Source organism: Notamacropus eugenii, chromosome 4 (assembly GCF_028372415.1).
Source record: "Notamacropus eugenii isolate mMacEug1 chromosome 4, mMacEug1.pri_v2, whole genome shotgun sequence".
Classification (NCBI taxonomy): domain Eukaryota; kingdom Metazoa; phylum Chordata; class Mammalia; order Diprotodontia; family Macropodidae; genus Notamacropus; species Notamacropus eugenii.
Window position 1 is genome coordinate 217,652,223 of NC_092875.1, and position 25,402 is coordinate 217,677,624.

Genomic DNA, 25,402 nt, shown 5'->3' on the forward strand with positions numbered 1-25,402 from the left:
TCCCAAATAGTTTATATGTTATTGGAATTAACTTCTTTAAACGTTTGACAGAATTTACTTGTAAATTCATGTGGCCCTGGAGATTGTTTCCTAGGGAGGCAATTCATCATTTTTACAATAATCATCCAACTCATTTAGATTTTGTTGAATATATGGGCATACAGTTGGGCAAAGTAATTTCTAATTATGGTTTTAATTTCCTCTTCATTGGAGGTTAATTCACCCTTTTCATTTTTGATACTGGTAATTTAGTTTTTTCTTTCTTTTTTTAAAAATCAAATTGACCAAAGGTTTATCAATTTTATTGGTTTTTTTTCATAAAACCAACTCTTAGCTTTATTTATTAGTTCAATAGTTTTCTTAATTTCAACTTTATTATTCTCTCCTTTGGATTTCAGTATTTCTAATTTGGTATTTACTTGGGAATTTTTAATTTGTTCTTTTCCTAGCTTTTTCAGCTGCATGCCCAACTCATTGATCTCCTCTTTCTCTATTTTATTCATGTAGGCGTTCAAAGACATAAAACTTTCCTTAAGAACTGCTTTTGCAGTATCCTGTAAGATTTAATAGGTTGTCTCATTATTGTCATTCTCTTGAATGAAGTTGTTGATGTTTCTACAATTTGTTGTTTAACCCACTCATTCTTTAGGATTAGTTTGTTTAGTTTCCAATTAATTTTTTAGTTTGTATTTCCATGGCATTTGATTACAGGTAATTATTATTGCATTATGATCTGAGAAGGATGTATTGACTATTACTGTCTTTTTACACTGGACTGTGAAGTTTTTATGGCCTAGTACATGGTCAATTTTTGTGTATGTGCCATGTACTGCTGAAAAAAATGTATATTGCTTTCTATCCCCATTCAGTTTTCTCCAGAGATCTATCATATCTACCTTATCCAGAGTTTCATTCATCCCACTAACTTATTTCTTGTTTATTTTGAGGTTAGATTTATCAAGTTAAGAGAAGGGGAGGGTGAGGTCCCCCACTAGTATAATTTTGGTGTCTATTTCTTCTTGTAATTCCCTTAACTTCTCTAGGGATTTGGATGCTACACCACTTGGAACATGTGTTTAATAATGAAATTGCTTCATTGTCTATGGTGCCTTTTAGCAGGATATAGCTTCCTTCCTTATCTCTTTTGATTAAATTTATTTCGGCTTTTGTTTTTTCTGAGATTAGGATTGCTACCCTTGCTTTTATACATCAGCCAATGCACACTATATTCTTCTCCAATTTTTTACCTTTACCCTGTGTGTATGCCCCTTGTTTCAAATGTGTTTCTTGTAAACAACATATTGTTGGATTATTGTTTTAAACCATTCTGCTATCCACCTCTGCTTTATGGAAAAGTTCATCCCATTCACATTCACAGTCATGATTACTATTTGTGTCTTTCCTTCCATCCCCTTCCCCACATTTATACTTTTAGATCTCTGTTCTTCCTTCCCCTCCACAATAGAGTTTTAATATTTGACCACAGCCTCCCTCTGTCTTCCCTCCCTTCTTTCAGTCCTTGTCCCTTTTAATCCCCATTTTGGTTACTACTTCTTTCCTCCCTTGTAGCCTCTCCTCCCTTTTGTTCATCCCTTCCCCTCCTGTTGCCTCTAGAGCTAATTGTCTATCTACACTTCACTGAGTTTGTTGTTGCTTACGTGAACCCAATCAGATGGGAGTAATTCTCAGACAATGCTCATCTCCCTCCCCTCTTTCCCTCTGCTTAGTATATTTTTGTGCTTCTTCCTGTAATGTCATTTACCTTTTTATGACTACTCTTTTTCACTTCTCCAGTTACAATCTATTCACACTCTTCAATCACATTTTTATCATGATATCATTTACTTTATACGACTTGCACTATCTATGTATATGCTTTTTATATATCACTATAAATATACAATTCTCAAGATAAACAACTATCATCTTCCCTTATAGGGATGCCAACAGCTTGCCCATATTGAATAACATGTTCCCCTCCTCCCCTGTTTGCCTTTCTATACCTGTCTTGAGATTTGTGTTTGTAGAACAAATTTTCTGTTGAGCTCTGGCCTTTTCTTCAAGAAGGTCAGGAAATCCCTTATTTCCTTGAATGTCCATCTCTTTGCCTGAAATATTATGCTCAACTTTGCTGGGTAATTGATCCTTGATTGTAGTCCCAGCCCTTTTGTCTTACAGAATATCATATTCAAATCCCTCTGATCTTTTAATGTAGAGGCTGCAAGATCCTATGCAATCCTTACTGTAGCTCCTTGATATTTGAATTGTTTCTTTCTGGCCACCTGCAGTATTTTCTCCTTCACTTTATACTTCTGGAGCTTGGCAACAATATTCTTTGATGTTTTTAGGTTGGGATTCCTTTCAGGAGGTGAATGGTGGATTCTTTCTATAACTATTTTGCCCTCTGGATCTAGGACTTCTGTTCAATTTTTGTTGATGTATTCTTGGAAAATATTGTCCAGGCTCATTTTTTCATCATGGCTTTCTGGTAGACCAATAATCCTTAGATTTGCTCTCCTGGATCTATCTTCCAGGTCAGTTGTTTGTCCAAATAGATATTTTGCATTTTCTTCTATCTTTTCATTCTTTAGATTCTATTATCTCTTAATATCTCATAGAGTCATTAGCTTCTACTTGCATGACTCTTATTTTTATTAAATTGTTTTCTTCAGTTAACTTTTGCAGCTCCTTTTCCATCTCTCTAATTGTTCCTTTTAAGGAGTTATTTTTTAATTCCTTTTTCATTTGTTCAGTTTGTCTTTTAAATTATTCTGTGATTTCTTTTTTCATATTTTAAAAATCACTGATCAGTTTTTCTTCTCTTCTTCTAATTTGACTTTTAAAATCTTTCTTGAGATCTTTCAAGAATGCTCTTTGTGTTTCAGACCAGTTCATATTCCTTTCTAAAGTTTTTGATTGGAATGCAATCTCAGTGCTGAGCTCTTTGGTATTAGTGTTTTGATCCTTGTCCCCCTAGAGAGATTCTATGGTCTTTTCTTTTCTGCTTTGCTTCTTACTCATGATAATCACCTTTTTCCTGGCTTTTAAAGTAGCTCTCTGCATCTGGGGCACAGGGGGCTCTGTCCCACAGTTCTTATTCCTAAAACTTGAGGCTTTGTGTGTAATATCCTCTGGATCTTTCAACTAGAAGGTAAAATGCTGCACTTTGCCTGGTGTTGAGCTGGCTGGTATTGGAAAACAGAGGTCATGTGAGGTCTTTTTCGTGTTCCCCACAGTTACCCTGGAACTAGCTGTTTTAAGTGTGGGGGAGAGATGGTCTGACCACAGGTGATCTCCTCTGCTGAGCCAGAGCATAGGCAAGCTCAGTGGCTGGTGATTCCATCTGTGGTAATGTCTTTCTGATTACCTTGGGGTGCTGAGGCATGCCTGGTGTCCTGGTGTTGGTAGGTAGAGGCTTCACCCCACTAGGGCTTAGGATCTTCTACCAGTTTGTTGAAGTGGGGATGTCTGGTCCCCTTTAGCCACAGTAAGAGCAGCCCTCCTTAGTGATTTTCCTAGACTCAGATTTTAAGAGGCAGCAGTCTTTTAGCCCAGGAAGCTTGGGAGATTTATGGAAAGGTCCCTCTCATTCTGGTGGAAGTGGAGCAGTACAGGACATGTCACAGGAACCCAATGAGAAGTCTCACCTCATCAAGCCAGCAGGACATCCTGAGCCCCACAGTGGTGGAGCAGGCAAATGCCAACAGCAGGGCTCCTGTGTGCCTGGGCATAGACAGGAGAACTGGGAGACTACAGTTCAGAAAACCATCTCATGTACTGGTGGGGACATGTCCTCCAAAATCCAAACCTCATCCTGCTTCAGTGCAACGCCAGGTAGGAAGTTGTTCTCCAGGAGTCAAACCTTCCCATTGTTCAGAAAAGCTCAGGTGGGCAGGTGTCCTCCAGGGGCCAGAAGGGGTGAACAGCCTATTAAATATCATATGTAAATATAAATATATATTTACTCTAAACATATATGTATATACATATGTAGAGATGTGTGTATATGTAGATAGATATCCATATGTATGTATGTATGTATGTATGTATGTATGTATGTATGTATATATATATATATATATATATATATATATAATTGTGGCCTAACAGTTATTAGCAAGAGAATTGATGTGCTTCGTCAGCCACCACCACACCATCATACATGGAACTATCAAGTACAGCAAATGGAGAAATTTTGAATATTGTGGATGAGCAAACTAACTTTGGTAGTGTGCTTTCCAGGAATGCACAAATTGATAATGTAGTTGATGTATACTTTGCCAGAGGTAGCTTATTGTTTGGGAGGCTCTGAAGAAAAGTCTGAGAGAAAAGAGGTATCAGACTGACTACAAAGCTGAAGGGCTGCAGAGCTGTTGTACTGACCCCATTATTGTATGCCTGTGAAATCTAAACAATATACCATCACCATGCAAGGAAACTGAATCTTGAATTCTTCAGAAAATTCTGAAGATTCACTGGCAAGATCAGATATCAGACACTGGGGCTCTTTCTCCAACTAAACTGCCATGCATTCAATCTCTCCTGCAGAGAGCATAACTCTGATGGGTTGGCCATGCCGATTGAATGCAAAACACATGCTTTCCACAAAGACTATTTTATTGAGAACTCACACAGGAGTACTGTTCATATGGTGATCTGAAAGAGTTGTACAAAACACTCTCAAGGTCTCTCTCAAGATTTTTGGAATTGATTGTGTGACATGGGAGTCACTGGCACAGGACCACTCAGCATGGTGTGCCCTCATCAGAGAAGGTACCATAATATATGATCAAAGCAGAACTGAAATAGCTCAAAAGAAATGGTGGATGTGAAAATTTAGAGAATTCACCTGAAATGTTCAAATGGTATGGTAGAACATTCTGCTCTTTTATTGGTCTGATCTGTGACAGTTGGACACACTGTAACTTGCCTCTAGCTTAGTGATGTTGTTTAGGTCCCTTTTTGAGAAAGAGGGACAACTACTACAATACACATACATGCACACTTACACATTTGTGTAGGCATATATGGGTTCGCATATATGTTTACATATGCATATTCACAGGATCTTACAGCTTCTATATTAAAAGATGTGAAGGATTGGTATATAATAATTTATAGGGCAAAGGAGCTAAGACTAAAACCAAGGATCAATTATCCAGCAAAATTAAGCATAATATTTCAGGCAAGGAGTTGGAATTCAAAGAAATAAGGGATTTTCAAGATGAAAAAGAACAGAGCTCAACTGAAAATTTGATCTTCAAATACAAGACTCAAGAAAGGCATAAAAAGATAAACAGGAAAACAAAACCTTGTTATTTAACATGGGCAAGCTATTTACATCTCTATGGGAGGCTGATTCTTCTTAATCTTGAGAATTGTATATTTATTGTGACATTTAAAAGGGATATACATAGATAAAAGGGAAAGAAGGGCTAACTAGAAAGTTTAGCTTTAGCAATGAGAAGAAAAAGAAATGGAAAGAATTAGTATAGGCAAAGTAGAAACTAAGTTATCATTCTAGCAGATGATATGATGTTATATTTAGGGAAGCCTGGAGAATCAAGTGAAAAATTACTTGAAACAATGAACAACTTTAGCAAAGTTGTAGTGTGCAAAATAAACCGAATTTCATGAATTCTATTTCTATATATTACTAATAAAGCCTAACAGCAAGAGATAGAAAGAGAAATCCAATTTAAAGTTATGGCAGACATTATAAAATATCTGGGATTCTCCCTGCCAAAAGAAACTCAGTGACTATATGAACACAATTACAAAACACTATTCACACAAATAAAGTCAGATCTAAACAACTGGAAAAACAGCAGTTGCTCCTGGGTAGGTCAAGCCAAAATAATAAAAATGATGATTGTACCCAAATTAATTTACTTTTTCAGTGGCATACCAATCAGACTAACAAAAAATTATTTCATTGAGCTAGAAAAAATATATCATAATTAGTCTGGAAGAACAAAATGTCCAGAATATCAAGGAATTGATGAAAAAAAAGGCTAGGGAAGGTGGCCTAGCCATACCAGATCTTAAATTGTATTATAAAGCAACAATCAACAAAAGCAGTTGGTACTGTCTAAGAAGTAGAGGGATAGATCAGTGGAATGTATTGGGTACATAAGACACAGGAGTCAATGACTATAGCAGTCCACTATTTGATAAATCTAGGGACCCCTGCTTCTGGGATAATAACTCACCGTTTGACAAAATTTCTAGGAAAACTGGAAAATAGTGTGGAGATTACTGGGCATAGACCAAAGTCTGACACCATATAGCAGAGTCAAGTCCATATGGGTAGATGATCTAGGTATAAAGACTGATAATATTAAAAACAAAAGACTAGGGGAGCAAGGAATAGCTTATTTGTCAGATTTATGAAGAAATTTATGACCAAACAAGAGATGGAGAACATTATGAAATGCAAAATGGATGAATTTGATTACATTAAATTGAAAATGTTTGCACAAAAATAGCCAATGTAACCAAGATTAGGAGGGAAACAGAAAACTGGGAAACAATTTTCACAACTATTGTCTGTGATAAAGGCCTCATTTCTAAAATATAGAGGGAACTGAGTCAAATTTGCAAGAATAGAAGCCATTCCCCAATTGGTCAATGGTCTTAGGGTATGAATAGTTAGATTTCAGAGAAAGGAATTGAAACTATCTATAGTCATAGCAAAAAAAAAAGTGCTCTAAATCACTATTGATTAGAGTGTTGCAAATCAAAACAACTCTGAGGTACCATATCACACCTGTCAGATTGGCTAACATGACAAAACAGGAAAATAATACATGTTGAGAAGAAGTGGGAGAGTTGGAACACTAATTCGTTGTTGGTGGAACTCTGAGCTGATGCAACCATTCTGGAAAGGAAATTGGAACTATGCCCAAAGGGCTATAAAAATGTGCATAGCCTTTGACCCAGCAATATAACTTCTAGGGCTGTATTCCAAAGAGATCATAAAAAAATGGGAAAAGGACCTGCATGTGCACGAATATTTATAGTAGCTCTTTTTGTATTGGCCAAGAACTGAAAATCAAGGAGATGCCCATCAATTGGGGAATGGCTGAACAAGCTATCATATGTGAATATAATGAAATACTATTTGGTATAAAATGATGAAAAGGCAGACTTCAGAAAAATGTAGAAAGACTTATATGAACTGATACTAAGTGAAGTGAGCAGAACCAAGCAAATATTATACATAGTAACAGTCACAGTGTGTAGAGACTGTTTTTAATAGACTTATACCTTCATATTAATGCAAGGACCTAAAACATTTCCATAGGACTCATAATGCAAAACATTATCCATTTTCAGAGAAAGAACTGTGGAGTCAGAATGCAGAATGAAGAAGATTATTTTCTCCTTCATTATGTTTTGTTTTTCTCATGGTTTCTCCCATTCATGTTAATTCTTCCATACAACATGTCTTGAAAATGTGTTTAATGGGAATGTATGTGTAAAACCCATATGAGATTGCATGCCATCTTGGGGAGGGAGAAGGGAGGGAGAGGTAGAAATATTGGAACTTATGGAAGTGATTTTTGAAAACTGAAAACAAACAGATTAATAAATTTAGGGGAGAGGAAAGGAGATTTTAGCAAATGGTTCACTCAAAGTGAGAATGCTTGGTACTAGATTGTGCAGAGTTAAAGGGCTTAGCTCTTTCCACACATGACATTTTGTGGCTTCCTTCAACAGATGAAGAAAAACCTGTAGGAAGACACAAAGTGGCTGCAGTGATGATGAGAATGAATGTCTAGAAAATAACATAAGTTGGGCTGAAACACTGGCATTCTCATTCGTACTCCAGAAAGTAATGTACTAATTTATTATTGTACCTTATCCCAGAAATAATTTACTGAAGTAGTTTTTGAACAAAAACAAACAAGAATTACATACGATAAAACAGCAATTACATGAAAAATATGACTTTGTATTATGTTTAAACAAAAGACCAACATGTATTTTGGAGCCCGAATTGACTCTTCAGCTGTACTGTTTGTTGACTACAGTATTTCATTTGCAACCACGACAATGAGGGCAGCTAGGTGGTGCAGTGGAGAGAGTGCTGGGCCAGATCACAGGAAGATTCATATTTGTGGGCTCAAATCTGTCCTCAGACACTTACTAATTGTCTAACCCTGGGCAATTCACTTAAAACTGCCTGTGTTCCTCATATGTAAAATAGCATGAAAAAGTGAGTGGTAAACTACTCCAGTATCTTTGCCAAGAAAACTCCAAATGCAGTCACAGAGAGCTGGACATGAATGAACAACAACAAAAACAAAATCCCCAAAGTGAAGTAAATTGCAGGTAGAGAGTATTCTATGATCATCTTTTCCTCCACTGCCACTGATATGGCAGTCATTGCTGATTGCCCTGGCATCCTCTCAAGCTTATTCATGTTGTGCTGCTGAAGTGCATTCACCACCTTCTGTTCTGATGTATCTCCCATACACAGAGTTGGTCCCACAACTTGCCTGAAAATGTGAGGCAATTACTCAAAGGTTCTCAGTGTGTCAGAAAAGCAGCCAATGAGTGATATGTTTTCCATGAAAAGAGCAGATGTGTAGTAAGGGAAATAGTCCTACCAATATGAGAAAAAAAATAAAATGAAGAAATAATAAAGATGATGGCTTTCTTGCCCTTCCTATAAAATGCATATTCTAAGCACATTCAAAAAAGGTGAAAAAATGTTAGAAAAGCAGATATTTCAGGAGACCCTTTCCCTCTTAAATGTCAGAGAAAATAATTTCTTACATTCAAAGTAATTACTAAACCAACTGAAGCTGCTTTTACTGTTGATTAAAGGAGCATATGTCCACTCCTTTAACTGATTTGCATTATATGCTCAAAAAGAACTCCTGTGCTCCTTTCAAATACCCAGAGATACAAAGAAGATATCTGGTAATTCTCTGATCAAGGGAAACAAACTGAATTGAATGAAGTGGGAACAATTATTGTGAGACAGAGGTGACAAACTGATGTCATTCTTGAAAAGTATTCTTCTTAGGTTCATTTTCATAAGAAAAGCTCTAACTCTAAAAATGAGAAAAATGGTAGATTCTTTTTTTGAGAAGAAAAGATTGTTTTTCTCTATCTTTTTTTGCAGGATATAAAGAGTGGTTCTTTATTATTTGGAAATGCACCTCCTCTCTCTCCACCAGTTTCCCTATAGCAACCATTAAACCTTTCTGTTTTTGCACTGCCTTCTGATGTGCTGCACTTGGAATCAGAAATAAGTCAATCAATCATCAAACATTTATTAAGTACCTACCAAGCATTCTACTAGGTCCTATGAATACAAAGATTAAAAAAAATGCTATCTGCCCCTTCTATGACAGAAGACAATATGCATATTTATGAAACGTAGAGAAAATAAATAAAAGTGATTATTTTAGAGGGTTTATGAGGAGAAGAAACGTCTTCATGTAAAACATGACATTCAATGAAGTAATAATAATAATGTTAGAATTTACATTGCTTTTAATCTGTACTAGGCACTTTGCCAATCACTTATCACTTTACAAATATTACCTTGTTTCATCCTCACAACCACCCTCAGAAATCGGTGCTGTCATATCCCCATTTTCCAGTTGTTGTAACTTATTCATAGAGAGTGCAGACTTCACCAGGATAATGTAGTTCATAAATGTCTGATGCCAGATTGGTGAATTCAGGTTTTCCTCACTCCAGACCCAGATTTTCAGTCTACTGTACCACCTAGCTGCAATTTAACATAACCTTTGAAAGAAATTGAATTTTACCTCACTAGATCATCATAACAACCCAGTGAGGTACTTGTTAATATAATCCACATTTTACAACTGACATAACTGAGGCAAACAGAGGTTAAGTGATTTGCCCAGGGCCATGTAAGGAGTAAGTTTCTGAGGCTGGATTTGAGTCTAGGTCTTCTTTCTCTGAGACCAGCATTCTATTCACTGTGCCAACATCCAGTAATAATATGTTGTAAGACCGAGTATTGGTCTAATTTTGAAAACCTCTGAATATCAAAATGAGAAGTATTTATTGGATCAGAGAATTGATTTGGCACTACTAGAATTTACTGAAATGGAAACAACATAGTCAAAATAGTGGATAAGGCTTTATGTTAGCTTTGGGAAAGGATGAACTAGAGTAAGGAAAGATTTGATTCAGGTAAATTAGATACAATACTCTTACTGCAAAAGTTTAGGTGAAAGTTGGGGGGTAGAGCCAAGATGGCAGAGTAAAACAGGGACTTGCTTGAGTTTTCCCCCAAACCTCTCCAAATACTTGTTTAAAATGACACTAAAATTCCAGCAAAACCCACAAAATGATATAATGAGACAAATTTCCTGTCCAAGGCAACCTAGAAGGTCAACAGGAAAGGTCTGTCTCATTAGTCTGAAAGAAGAGCACAATCTAGTGTGGCCCATGCTAACATTGATGGGGATGGAACAGACCTGGAGCAGGCCTCAGGGAAATGAATCATCGGCAACTGTGGAAGTTTCCAGACTTCTCAACACATAAGTGCTAAAGACAACTTAGAAGGACAGTAGGAAAGCTCTCTTGGACCTGGATGAGAAAAATGTGTGGTCAGGCTGTGGCTTCAGGGGGAAGAGTGACAGTGGTGGCTTCTGAAACTCTCTGCCTACAGTTGGTGGGAGTGGAGGAGATCAAGTGACAGATCAGAGGGGAATTGCAGGGATCTCTATGCTGGCACTGAGGCAGGATTCTCTTGCTTTACCAGTGCTTGGATTTGATTCTCAGTCTTGGGTGACAATCCTGGGATGAAGAAGAGTGTGGGTATGGCAGAGCTTGTGATGATGATGGAGAGGGAATCCTCCTCACAGTTCCAAGACATAAAAGAATGCTTGCAGTCACTAAAAGATGACAGCAAAGATGAAGAGAGGGGTACACACTTCTTCTTTCATCATAGCACCTTGAAAGAACTGAAAATTTGCAGGTTGCTAGAAATATCTTTGAAAAGAGCTACACAAAAGCCCTGAAGCTTGTGATAGTACACCCTCCACACTGGAAGCAGAGTCCTACCTTAAGAAAGAGCTAAAAAGTCAAGTAATTGGCTGGGCAAATGAGCAAACAGTGCAAAAAGTCAGACTATAGAATCTTACTTTGGTGATATGAAAGATCAAAATATACAACCAGAAGAAGACAACAAAGTCAAAGTTCTTACCTTCAACACCTCTAAGAAAAAAAAGAATTGGTCTCAGGCCATGGAAGAGCTCAAAAGGAATTTTGAAAATCGGGTAAAAGAAGTAGAGGAAAAATCTGGAAGAAGCATGAGAGTGATGCAAGAAAATAATGAAAAACAAGTGAACAGCCTGCTAAAGGAGACCCCCCAAAATATTGAAGAAAATAATTAGACCAATCAAAATGGCAAAAAAGGTCCAAAAAGCCAATGAAGAGAGGAATGCCTTAAAAAACAGAATTAACTGAATGGAAAAGGAGGTTCAAAAGCTCCCTGGAGAAAATGTCCTTAAAAATGGAAGCTAATGGATTTATGAGAAATTATAAAACAAAAGCAACTGAATAAAAAAATAGAAAACAATATGAAATAACTCATTGGAAAAACAACAGACATGGAAAAGAGATCAAGTAGAGATATTTAAAAAGTGTTGGACTACTTGATAGTCATGATAAAAAAGAGCCTAGACATCTTCTTTTAAGAAGTTATCAAGGAAAACTGTCCTGATACTCTAGAACCAGAAGGGAAAATAGAAATTGAAATAATCCACTGATAACCTCCTGAAAGAGATGCCAAAAGGAAAACTCCTGGTAATACTGTAATCAAATTCCAGAGTTCCCAGGTCATGTAGAAAATATTGCAAGTAGTCAGAAAGAAACTATTCAAGTACAGTGGAAACACACTCAGGATAACACAGGATTCAGCAGCTTCTGCATTAAGGGATTGGAGGGTTTGGAATATGATATTATGGAGGTCAAATGAGCTAGGATTAAAACCAAGAATCATCTACTCAGAAAAACATAGTATAATATGCCAGGGGGCAAAGGGATATTTAATGAAATGGAGGACTTTCAAACTTTCTTGATGAAAAGATAAGAGGTGAATAGACAACTTTGATTTCAAATACAAGACTCAAGACAAGCATTAAAAGGTTAAAGAGGAGAGAGAAATCATAAGGGACTCATTAAAGTTAAACTGTTTATATTCCCACATGGAAAGATGATATATTTGTAACTCATGCAACCTTTCTCAATATTAGGGTAGTTGAAGAGATCACACAGACACACACAGACACATACACAGAGGGCACAAGGTGAGTTGAACATGAAGAGATGATATGTAAAGAATAAAATTAAGGGGTGAGAGAGGAATGTACTGGGAAGAGAAATGGAGAGGTAGAATGGTATAAATTATGTCACATAAAAGAGGCAAGAAAAGCTTTTTACAATGGAGAGAAAGAGGTGAAAGGGAATGAGTGTATCTTACTCTCATAAGATTTGACTTAAGGAGGGGATAACATACCCACTCAATTTGGTATGAAAATCTACCTTACCCTACAGGAAAGTAGGAAGGAAAGGGATTAAATGGGGGAATGACAGAAGGGAGAGCAAATGGGAGGAGGGTTTAATCAGAAGCCAGTATTTTTGAGGGGTGACAGTGTCAAAGGAGAGGATAGAATAAATGGAGAGGAGAAGAGTATGAAAGGAAATACAGTTAGTTATTTACAACTAGACTGTTTTGGAAGTGTTTTGCATGACCACATATATATGACTTATATTGAATTGCTTGCCTTATCAATGAGGGTGAATGGGGAGGGAAGATGGGAGAGAATGTGGACCTCAAAGTTTTAAAAACAAATGCCAAAAATTATTTTACATGCAACTGAGAAATAAGATATACAGGCAAGGGAGTGTGAAAATTTATCTTGCCCTACATGAAAATAGAATGAAAGGACACAAGACAAAGAAAGGGGGCAGTGAGAGAAGGGGCCACAAATTAGCTGAAGGGTTAATCAGAATAAACAATATGGGAGTATAGGGAGAAAATTTGGAACTCAAAATCTCATGGAAGTGAATATTTAAAACTAAAAATAAATTAATTAATGGAGAAAAGTTGGTGAGGGCATGAAATAGGGTGGTGTCAATGAGTATAGAAAGTTCAAGTAGTTGAGAAATGCTTTGCAAGCACAGTATACAAAGGGAATAATGGAGAGTGAATGATCAAGGATTTTATCTGACATGGTTAACGTAGGTGACATAATTGACAAGTATAGAGAAGTTAGTGAGGGTAGATGGAGTTTTGGGAAAAAAGATGATAAGGTCAGTTTTTAACATGATGAACTTCACTTGTAGTTAAAATATTCAGTAGGCATTTTATGATATCAGAAGGGCGTCTCAGAAAAGAGACTAAGGAAAGAGGTATAGATTTGGAAATCATTAACTCAGAGGTGATAATAAACTCATGGGTGCTAATGAGATCAAGTGAGAGATGGTAGAGAGATTCAACTAGATTCAACAGAACAATTTTGAGTGCATTGACCGTAAGAAAGTGTCCTTTGAACAATAAACCATCAAAAGTCAAAAATATGGAAGGAAAACCAGTAGCATCTCTCTCTCTCTCTCTCTCTCTCTCTCTCTCTCTCTCTCTCTCTCTCTCTCTCTCTCTCTCTCTCTCTCTCTCTCTGTCTCGGACACACACAAACACACATGCACACACCCATGGCAGAAAAGAGAGAGTATCTAGTTGAGTTGGAAAGAGAAGAAAAGACTTAAAACATTTCTAAGCAATTCAGTAATTTGCACATAAATGTCTAATGGATAGTTGGTCTAAGATTATGAGACACATTTTAGCTTATTACTCGAGTATTTTTCACCTACTTCCCCTTATATATAGTAGTTAAATTATTTTTTTAAATATAAATTTTTTTATTTTGCTAAATATTTCCAAACTATATGTGAAAATTTTCAATAAGTTTTTAAATTTTGATTTCCAAAGTTCCTCCCTTTCTTGTGCTCTTCTACTCTCTTTGAGGAGGTAAACAAATAGATTTTGTTTATACATGTGAAATCATGCAAAATATTACATATTAACCATGTTAAAAAAGAAACACATGCAAAATTAAACATTAAAGACAACTCCAGTAAAAGTAAGCATGTTTTGATCTGTATTCTGAGCTCATCAGTTCCCTGGAGATGGAGAATATATTTTAGCACGGGTCCTGTAGAACTGTCTTAGATCATTGTCTTTACCAAAGTAACTAAATCTTTCATAGTGGATCATAACTGTTACTATATATTGTTCTCCTGCATCTGCTCACTTCACTTTGTATGAGTTCATATAAGACATTTCGGTTTTTTCCTTGAAACTACTCTGTTTCTTATTTTGTATTACATAATAGTATTCCATCACAATTAATATGCCACAATTTGGTCACCCATTTTCCAGTTGATGGGCATTGCCCAGATTTCCAATTATTTGCCACTGCAAGAAAAGCTATTATATTTTTTCCCCATAAAAATAGACTCCTTTCACTTTTCTTCGATTTCTTTGGAATATAGACCTAGTAGTCATATTTCTGAGTCAAAAGTTATATACAATTTTATCATTCTTTGGGAATAGTTCCAAATTGGTCACCAAAAGTATTGAAGTAGTTCACAATTCCACCAGCAGTGCATTCATGTTCTTAATTTTCCTCAATGTCTCCAACATTTTGCATTTTACTTTTTTGTTATGTTAGTCATTCTGAGAGGTGAGAAGTGGTATCTCAAAGTTGTTTTAATGTGCGTTTCTCTATTCAATAGTGATTTAGAGTATTATTTCAATGTGATTGTTGATGACTTTGATTTCTTATTCTGAAAACTGCCTGTTCATATCCTTTGACCATTTATGAACTATGGAATGGGTTTCTTTTCAAAAATTAAATCTGGCTCAGTTTTCCATGAACTTGAGAAAGGCACCCTTTATCAGACAAACTTGCTGTAAAAAGCCCCCACCCCATTTCTTCTTTTCCTTCTAATTTTGCCTGCACTTGTTTTACTTATTGAAAGACTTTACCATTTTTTTTTATTGCTTCCTGACATCATCTCTATCTCTTGTTTGGTCAAAAACTCTTTTTCATCCAGAGATCTGAAAGGTACACTTTGCTACATTCTTGTGAATTACTTGTGAGATCAATATTTATTTCTAAATTTTTTATCCATTTTGACCTTATTTTAGTATACAGTGTGAGATGCTGGGGTATACTCAGTTTTTTCCCAGTTTATCTAGCAATTTTTATTACTTGTTGAGTTCTCAGTGCAAAAGCGGGAATCTTTGTATTTATCAAGCACTTTATTATGATCCATTACTACAGCACATTGTGTAGCTGATTTATTCCATTGATCCATCATTCATTTCTTCTTCATAAACAGTTTATTTTAGTGATTATTCCTTTCTCAATATAGTTTAAAATCTTAAACTTGTGGGGCATCTTTCTTCACTTATTTCATTAATTCCTTTTCTATTCCTAACTTTTTATTCTTCCAAAAGAATTTTGTTATTTTTTTCTAACTCTTAAACTTATTCTTTGGTAGATTGATTGGTATGACACTGGATATGCAAATTAATTTAGGTAGAATTGTAATTTTTATATTGTTTTCTCTTACACATGAAAAATTAATATTTATTCAATTGTTTAAATCTGCATTTATTTGTGTATAAAATATTTGGTAATTGAGTTCACATAATTCCTGGGTTTTTTTTGTTAGTTAGACTCCAAGTATTTTATACTGTCTGAAGTGATTTTAAATGTAATTTGTCTTTGCATTTCTTGTTGCTGGATTTTGTTGGCAGTGTGTACGAATGCTTATGATTAATATGACTTTATTTTACATCTTATGACTTTGCTGGTTAATATTTCAACTAGTTTTTTACTTGATTCTCTAGGGTTTTAATAATATCAGCAGAGATTATTTTGTTTCTTCATTGCTTATTTTTTCATCCTCCAATCTATATTTCTTTTCTTATTTTTATAACTAGTATGTCTAGTATAATATTAAATGATAGTTGTGATAATGGGCATCTTTACTTCACCACTGATCTAATTGTGAAGGTTGAAATTTTATCCCAGTTGCAAAGAATGCTCACTTTTGGTTTTAGGTAGATACCACTTATTATTTTGAGGAAAGCTCCATTAATTCTTATGCTCTCTATAATTTTGTAACAGGAATGGGTATCGTATGTTGTCGAAAGATTTCTCTGCATTTATTGTGATAATCATATAATTTTTGTTGTTTTTCTTACTTATATGGTCAGTTATACAGATAGTGTACCTATTATTGATATTATCATTCCTTCATTGCTGAAAAAATTTCCATCTGCTCAATGAAATTTATGACATATTGCTGAAATAAACTGTCTAGAGTTTTATTTAAAGTTTTGCACTGATATTCATTGGGGAAGTTTGTCTATCATTTTATTTCTGTAATTTGCTCTCTTTGGCTAATATATCTAAATTCTACTTATTTCATAAAAGCTATTTGGTAGGACCTCGTACATATTTTAAAAAGAGTTTATATAGTTTGGGGATTAATTGTTCCTTAAAGGTTTCATAGATTTAACTGGTAAGTTCTTCTTTTTTTTCTTAGGGAACACATTTTTGGCTTGCTCAATTTATTTTTCTACAATAGACTAATTCAAGTATTTTATTTTCTCTTCTGTTAATCCAGGCCACTTATACTTTCATACATGGTCATTCATTTTACTTAGATTGTCAGTTTTGTTAGTAGAAAATTGGTCAAAATAATTCCTAATAATTGCTTAAAATTTCATTTTCCTTCTCATTTTTGATACTAGTAATTTGCTTCTCTTTCCCTTTTTAAATCAAATTAACCAATGATTTATGTGTTTTTTTTATAATACAAGTTAATAGTTTAATTTAAGAATTCAAACTTATTTTTCTTTAATTTTCATTAATCTCTCCTTTGATTTTCAGGATTTCCATTTTAATGTATAATTGGGAATTTTAATTTGGTTATTTTCTAGATGCTTTAATTGCATTCCCAAATCATTGGTCTGATCATTCTATCTCTTTTACTGATGTGCATATTTGAATATTGAAATTTTCCCCTAAATACCACTTTGGATGTGTCCCGCAATTTTGGGAAGTTTGACTATTTATTGTGATTCTCTTTAATGGAATTAATGATAGTTTCTTTTACTTTACTTCTGTCTCCTCATTGTATAGAATTAGATTAATTCAGCTCCAAATAACTTTTAATATGTGCTCACATGAAAAGAAATGTATTTGTAAGCTCTTTTATTAAAAGTAATTTTTTATCACATTATGGACTAGAAAGAGTGCATTGACTATTTCTGCTTTTCTGCCTTAGGTTGTTATGTTTTTATGTCCAAATATTCAATTTTTTGTAAAGGTGTCAGGTATAACTGATAAAAAAGTTTTACTTTTCTCTATTCCCATTTAATTTTCTCAAGAGGTGTATCATTTCTAATTTTTCTAATAGTCTATTTAGCTTTTTTGCTTCTTTCTTATGTATTTTATGATTATCTAGTCCTGAGAGGGTAAAATTGATGACACACACTAGTATTATTTTGCTGCCTATTTCCTTCTACAACTTACTTAATTTTTTTTTAAATTTGGATATGCTATTTGGTGCATAGATTTATAATTTTTGTATTAGATTATTGTCTGTGATTCCTTTTAGTCAGATGCAATTTCCTTGCTTATCCCTTATGATCAAATCTCTTTTTTTCCTGCTGTTTGAGTTTATGATTGATACCTATACTTCTGCTGAGGCATAATTGGCTATGCCCTAGCCCCTTATTTTAACTCTACATGTGTCTCTCTGCTTCAAGATTTTTTTTTAATAAACAATATATTGTTGGATTCTAGTTTCTAATCCATTCTGCAACTTGCTTCCATTTTAAGAGTGAGCTTGCGCCATTCACATTCACAGTTATGATTATTTTCTGTGCATTTCCTCCATCCTATTTTCTTCTGTTTAGGCTTTCTTCCTTTTTATCCTGTACCTCGACTAAAGTCTGTTTTGCTTCTGACCACTGTCTTTATCTGACCTTACTATTGTCTATGACCTTTCTTTTTCCCTTTCCTTCCTAATTAACTACTTAGAAACATTGTTCTTTTTTCACTAAATAGTATTTTGTTTTTCTAATAACATTTGAAAATAGTTTTCTATAAGATTTTGAGTTCCAATTGTTCTCTCCCTCTCTCTCTGCATCCCTCCCCAAGATAGTAAACAATTGATATAGGCTATATATAGTCATATTAAATATATTTCCACATTACTCATGTTGTGAAACAAGAATCTGACCAAAAGGGAAAAAATGCAAGAAAGGAAGAAAAGAGAAAATAGTATGCTATAATCTTCATTCACACTCTGGAGTTCTTTCTTTGGATGTTGATAGCATTTTCCATCATTAGTCTTTGGAATTGCCTTACATTCTTGCATAGCTGAGAAGAGCTAAGCATTTCAAAATCAGTTATCATACAATGTGGTTGTTACTCTGTATAATTTACTCCTGTTTCTTCTCACGTCATTCAACATCAGTTTATGTAAGTCTTTCCAGGTTTTTTTCTGAAATCTGCCTACTAATCATTTCTTATTGCAGAAACATGTTGCATTACATATATATATATACCACAACTTCTTCAGCCATTCCCCAGTTTTGAATATCTTTTTTTTAATTTAAATGTATTCATTTAAGTTTTCAACACTCATTTCCACAAAATTTTGGGTTACAAATTTTCTCCCCATTTTCCCCCTCTCCCCACCCTAAAAAGCCTAGCATTCTAATTACTCCTATCACCAATCTGCCCTCCCTTCTAATATCCCTCCCTTCCCTTATCCCCATCTTCTCTTTTGTCCTGTAGGGCAAGATAACTTTCTATACCTCATTACCTGTATTTCTCATTTCCTAGTTGAATGAAAGAACAATACTCAACAGTTGTTCCTAAAACTTTGAATTCCAACTTCTCTTCCTCCCTTCCTCCCCACGCATGCCCTGTGGGAAGGCAAGCCATTCAATATAGGCCATAAATGTGTAGCTTTGCAAATGACTTCCATAATAGTCGTGTTGTGTAAGACTAACTATATTTCCCTCCATCCTATCCTGTCCCCCATTTCTTTTATTTTCTCTTTTGATCCTGTCCCTCCCCAAGAGTGTTGACTTCTAGTTGCTCCCTCCTCCCGCTGCCCTCCCTTCCATCATTCCCTCCACCCTGCTTATCCCCTTCTCCCTCACTTTCCTGTATTGTAAGATAGCTTTTCATACCAAAATGAGTGTGCATTTTATTTCTTCCTTTAGTCGAAGATAAGGAGAGCAATCTTCATGTTTTTTCTCTCACCTCCTCCCTTTTTCCCTCCACTGAAAAGCCTTTTACTTGCCTCTTTTATAAGAGATAATTTGCCCTATTCAATTTCTCCCTTCCTCCCCACAATATTTCTCTCACCCCTTAATTTCATTATTTAAAGATATGATCCCATCCTATTCAGTTCACCCTGTGCTCTCTGTCTCTCTCTCTCTACGTGTGTGTGTGTGTGTGTGTGTGTGTGTGAGTATGTGTGTGTGTGTGTGTGTGTGTGTAATCCCACCAACTATCCAGATACTGAAAAAAGTTTCAAGAGTTACAAATATTGTTTTTCCATGTAGGAATGTAAATAGTTCAACTTAAGTAAGTCCCTTATGACTTCTCTTTGCTGTTTACCTTTTCATGTTTCTCTTCATTATTGTGTTTGAAAGTCAAATTTTTTTTTCAGCTCTGATTTTTTCATCAAGAATGCTTGAAAGTCCTCAATTTCATTGAAAGACCACTTTTTTCCCTGATGTATTATACTCCATTTTGCTGGGTAGGTGATTCTTGATTTTAGCCCTAGTTCCTTTGACTTCTGGAATATGATATTCCATGTCCTTCGATGTCTTATTGTAGAAGCTGCTAGATCTTGTGTTATCCTGATTGTATTTCCACAATACTTGAATTGTTTCTTTCTAGTTGCTTCCAATATTTTCTCCTTGACCTGGGAACTCTGGAATTTGGCCACAATGTTCTTAGAAGTTTATTTTTTTGGATCTCTTTCAGGAGATGATCTGTGCATTCTTTCAATATTTATTTTGCCTTCTGGTTCTAGAATATCAGGGCAATTTTCCTTGATAATTCCATGAAAGATGATGTCCAGGCTCTTTTTTTGATCATGGCTTTCAGGTAGTCCCATAATTTTTAAATTGTCTCTCCTGGATCTATTTTCCAGGTTAGTTGTTTTTCCAATGAGATATTTCACATTATCTTCCATATTTTCATTCTTTTGGTTTTTTTTTGTGATTTCTTGGATTCTCATAAAATCATTAGCCTCCATCTGTTCCATTCTAATTTTTAAAGAACGATTTTCTTCAGTGACCTGTTGAACCTCCTTTTCCATTTGGCTAATTCTGCTTTTGAAAGCATTGTTCTCCTCGTTGACTTTTTGAACCTCTTTTACCAATTGAGTTAGCCTGTTTTTAAAGGTATTATTTTCTTCAGTATTTTTTGGGGTCTCCTTTAGCAAGGTGTTGACCTGCTTTTCATGATTTTCTTACATCTCTCTCATTTATCTTCCCAATTTTTCCTCCACCTCTCTTATTTGACTTTCAAAATCCTTTTTGAGCTCTTCAATGGTCTGAGACTATTGAATATTTATTTTGGATGTTTGGGATACAGAAACCTTGACTTTTATCTTTCCCTGATGGTAAGCATTGTTCTTCCTCATCTAAAAGGATGAGAGAAGATATCTGTTCACCAAGAAATTATCCATCTATAGTCTTATTTTTTCCCTTTTTTGGGCCTTTTCCAACCAGTTACTTGACTTTTGGGTCCTTTGTCAAGAGTGGGGTATACTCTGGCAATCTGTAAGATCTCAGTTCCCCCGAGGTGGCACAATCAAGTGTGAACACTGGTCTGGGAGCAGGCAGAGATTTTTGTGCCCAGAATCTTAGCAGTTTCCTCTCCACAGCCACTTGGCCTCTGGTTCTGCCAAGGCAACACTGGAAGCTGATTTTCAGATAAGCTGTGGGGGCAGGACCACCATCCAGTGTGAGATAAAAATCACCTCCCTCAGGACCTCTGTACAGGGTTGAGGTAATAATCAGCTTCTCAGTGCCCCCAGGGTTTCTATGATCTAACAATGAATGCGAGCTGCTATAGGGGCTGCTGTGGGAACTGCTGCAGCCTGCCTGATGTGGCCTCTGTGGCCACTGCCAGAGGCCAGAGCTATGGAAATGTCCTACTCCCTTCCTGGCCAGCTGGAAAAACCCTGTCACTGACCTTTGGCACTTGTGGGTTGAGGGATCTGCCAACCCGCTGCTGCTGCAACTGTAGATTCCACCCCTGAGGTGTCCTCCTCCCAGAGCCATGCCATGCTGAGCGGCCAAGGCTAGGCTGGGCTCTGCTTCATGTCCAATGCAACAGACATTTCCTGTGGGCCTTTCAGGTCACCTTGTGCCGGAAATCTCCTCCTCTCTGTTGTTCTCCACTTCTACTGATCCAGAATTTGTTGAGAGTCCCTCTCTACAGGTATTTTATTGGCTGTGTGGAGACAGCCTTCATATGTGTGTCTTTTGACTCTGCCATATTGACTCTGCCTCCAGTTTCCAATCTTGCCACCACAAAATGGTCTGCTAAAAATATTTTACACATTTAAACTCTTTTCATATCTTTGTATCTCTTTGGGATACAGAACTAGAAGTGATATTGCTGGATGAAAGAGTATGCACAGTTTGATTGTCTGGACGTTGTCCCAAATTGCTCTGCAGAATGGTTGGGTGTATCCACAACTCCACCAAGAGTGCATTAGTGTCTCAGTTTTTCTGCATCTTCTCCAACATTCCTCATTATCCCTTTCTGTCACAGTATCTAATCTTATATGTGTGAAGTGATACTTCAAAGTTGTTTTAATTTGTATTTCTTTAATCAAAAGTGATTTAAGAGCTCTTCTTTATGTGCCTATGGATAGTTTTGATTTCTTTATCTGAAAACTGTTCATATCATTTGGCAGTTTCTCACTTGCAGACTGACTTTAATTCTTGTAAATTTGACTCATTTCTCTCTGTATTTGAGAAGTGAGGTCTTTTCCAGAGACACTTGTATATATTGTTTCCCCTCTTTTTGCTTTCTTTCTAATATTGGTTGCATTGGTTTTGTCTGCACCAAATCTTTTGAATTTAATGTAGTCAAAATGATCTATTTTTCCACTCTGTAATGCTCTATATTTGTGTTTGATCATGAATTCTTTCCCTAACCATACCTCTGATAATTTATTCCTTCATCTTCTGGTTTGCTTATTGTGTCACTTTTTATGCTAAATTATGCCAAAGGTTTGTCATATCTCATTTGTCTAATATTTTATTTACCATCTTAGTTTCTTTCTTTTTATTTTTTGTTTGTTTGTATTTATTTAGGTCTGATAGAGGAATGTTAAGGTTCACTCCTAGTATAGTTTTGCTGTTTATTTCTTCCTGTAACTCCTTTAATTTCTTCTTCAAGAGTCTGGATAGTATAGGTGGAGCTGAGATGTTGGAGAAAAGCCAGCAAGTTGTCTGAACTCTCCCAGTTTCTGATAGAAATAATGTCAAATCAAACACTTAAATAGATTCTGGAATGAGAAACCCTACAAAAAAAATGGAGTGAAACAATTTTCCAGCTTAACATAACTTAGATAGACTTCAGGAAATTCTGTATTACTTGGTTAAAATAGAGTATAGGCCAGCACAGACAGTGTCTGGAAAAGCAAGCAGATGGCTCAGCCATAGCACAGATCATCAACTGAGGTCCCTTGGTCTTGGCTCAGCAGGCAAGTGAAATAGCAGGCCAATTGGGAGACTTCCAGCCACAGGGGATACATGGCAAATTGCCAATCCTGGAAACCAGACAACAAAAGATACCACTGGACTGGGTCACCCAGTGAATTAAGCAAGACACCAGTATCTGGGACCTCAGTGCACAGAAAATGTGATATGGAACCTTGGGACAGTGCCAGCTGTCACCCAGAAGTAGAACTCAGCTTTAAAAGTCACAGAATAGACATAAAAATGAGCAAGAAGGAAAAAAAAAAATTTTAACAATAGAAAGCTACTATTGTGACAGAGAAGATCAAAACACAGATTCAAAAGAGGACAAAATTGTCAGAATGCTTACATGTGAAAACATGTACAAAGGGTAATATACATTAGTGTCAAGTCTACAGTCTTTTTATAATATATCAGAAAGGATTTTAAATGCCAAATAACAGAGGTAGAAAAAAAATTAATAAAATAAATGGGATATTCAAGCCAGAGTCAACAGCTTGCAGAAAAGGACAAAAAATGACTGAAGAAAACAATTCCTTAAAACATACAATAGGAAGGGGAGGGCTGGTGAGCATGGTTTGAAACTTACTCTTTTTGAATTTGTCTCAAAGGGGAACAACAAACACACTCGATTGGATAGAGAAATCTATTTTAGTCTGTAAGGAATGAGGAGGAGAAAGGGGAAAAAAAAGAGAGGGAATGGATAGATGGGAGAGCAGAAAGGAGGGAAAAAGCAAGGGAAAGGAAAAAAATAGTGAGGACTTGATAGTTGTGGTAGATTGATAGAGGCAGTGGTGAGAAGCAAAACACTGGTGAGAAGGGACAGGATGAAAGGAGTGAAAAAGAATACATGGGGATGGGAGACATAGGATGGAGGGCAATACATAGTAATCATAAGTGTGAATGTGAAATGGGTGAACTCTCACATAAAATAGATGCAGATAACAGAGTGCATTAAAAATTATAATCCTGCAGTATGTTGTTTAAAATAAACACATTTAAAACAGAGAGATACATGAAGGGTAAAGATAAATGACTTGAGTAAGAAGTATTACACTTTAGTTGATGTAAAAAAAAAATAAAACAAACAAAAAAACAAAACCAAAAAGCAGGGATAGCAATACTGTTGTAAGACTATGCAAAAGTAAAAGTTAAATTTAATGAAAAAAGATAAGGAAGGAAATTATATCTTGCTAAAAGGCACCATAAAAAATGAAGTAATAGCAATATTAAACATATATATGCCATGTGGTGTAGCATCCACATTCTTAGAAGTTAAGGGAGTTATGGGATGTTACACCACATGGCATATATATGTTTAATTTCGTTTCTTATCTTTCAGAGTCTCTGCTGGATTCGGAGCACTGTATGTGAAGAGATTGCTTCTTGATATCACACTTGTTGTTGAAGATCACCAGTTCCAGGCCCATAAAGTGCTCCTAGCCACCCAGAGTGACTACTTCAGGATAATGTTCACAGCTGACATGAGGGAGCGAGATCAGGACAAAATTCATTTGAAAGGTCTGACGGCTACAGGCTTCAGTCATGTCCTGCAGTCATGTCCTATGGAACTACAGAACTGAGTATGAGAACTATTCAGGAAATCCTGCAGGCTGACGTGTATGTTCAAGTCACAGAAATGGTGAAGTTCTGCTGCTCTTTTCTCTTAGCCAAAATCTGCTTAGAAAATTGTGCAGAAATTATGAAACTCTTAGATGATTTTGGTGTAAACTTTGAGGGAGTCAGGGAGAAGCTGGACTCCTTTCTGCTAGAGAACTTTGTGCCACTAATGTCAAGACCTGACTTCCTGTCCTATCTGAGCTTTGAAAAGCTTATGTCTTACTTGGATAATGATCGCCTGAGCAGGTTCTCAGAGACAGAACTGTGCGAGGCTGTTGAGTCTTGGCTGCGGCATGATAGAAACTGCTGGAGACATACCGATATTATCATTAAGAACATCAGGTTTTGTTTTATGACCCCATCTAGTGTTTTTGAGAATGTTGGTGTATTTGAAAGCAATGGACAGGATTCCTTATTTTGCTAGGGCAGCATGCCTTACATAGACAAGAGAACTATACCTGTCAGAAAGAGGAGAAAATTAGTTTGTCTAATAATGTAGGAAGGAGATTAATTTTGAGGTATCTAGTTTTTTGAAGATCTTTTTGGTGAAAGATAAGCCTGGTAGGGTTTATAGCATCTTATTAGGATCGATATATTTTTTTTTTCATAATTTTAAATAACCTTAATCTAAGTAAGATGTAAGGTGGTTTCATATAGAATGCTATGTATTTTCTTCCCCTTTTTCTTTTCACAAAGACTTGAAAGTCAGCAAAACTATGTTTAATTTTTTATTGTGACACATTGAAACAGTGAACTTGTTCAGTTATGTAGAAATAAAGAGCAGATAAACATTTAAAAAATACCCGTTCAGCTTTTCATAATGTTATCTGTCTCTTGTTTGCTCATAAATTCATCCCTTTTTCCATAGGTCTGATAGGTAAATTATTCCTTTGCTCTCCTAATTTGCTTATGGTATTATCATTTATGTCCAAATCCTATATCCATTTTGACCTT

At 35.7% G+C, this 25,402-nt stretch overlaps 1 pseudogene; it reads left to right on the forward strand.

The window, feature by feature from the left end:
* The first annotated feature begins 3,617 nt into the window (after nucleotides 1-3,617).
* On the forward strand, nucleotides 3,618-24,872 carry LOC140502425 (kelch-like protein 15 pseudogene; annotated as a pseudogene).
* Nucleotides 24,873-25,402: the final 530 nt, after the last annotated feature.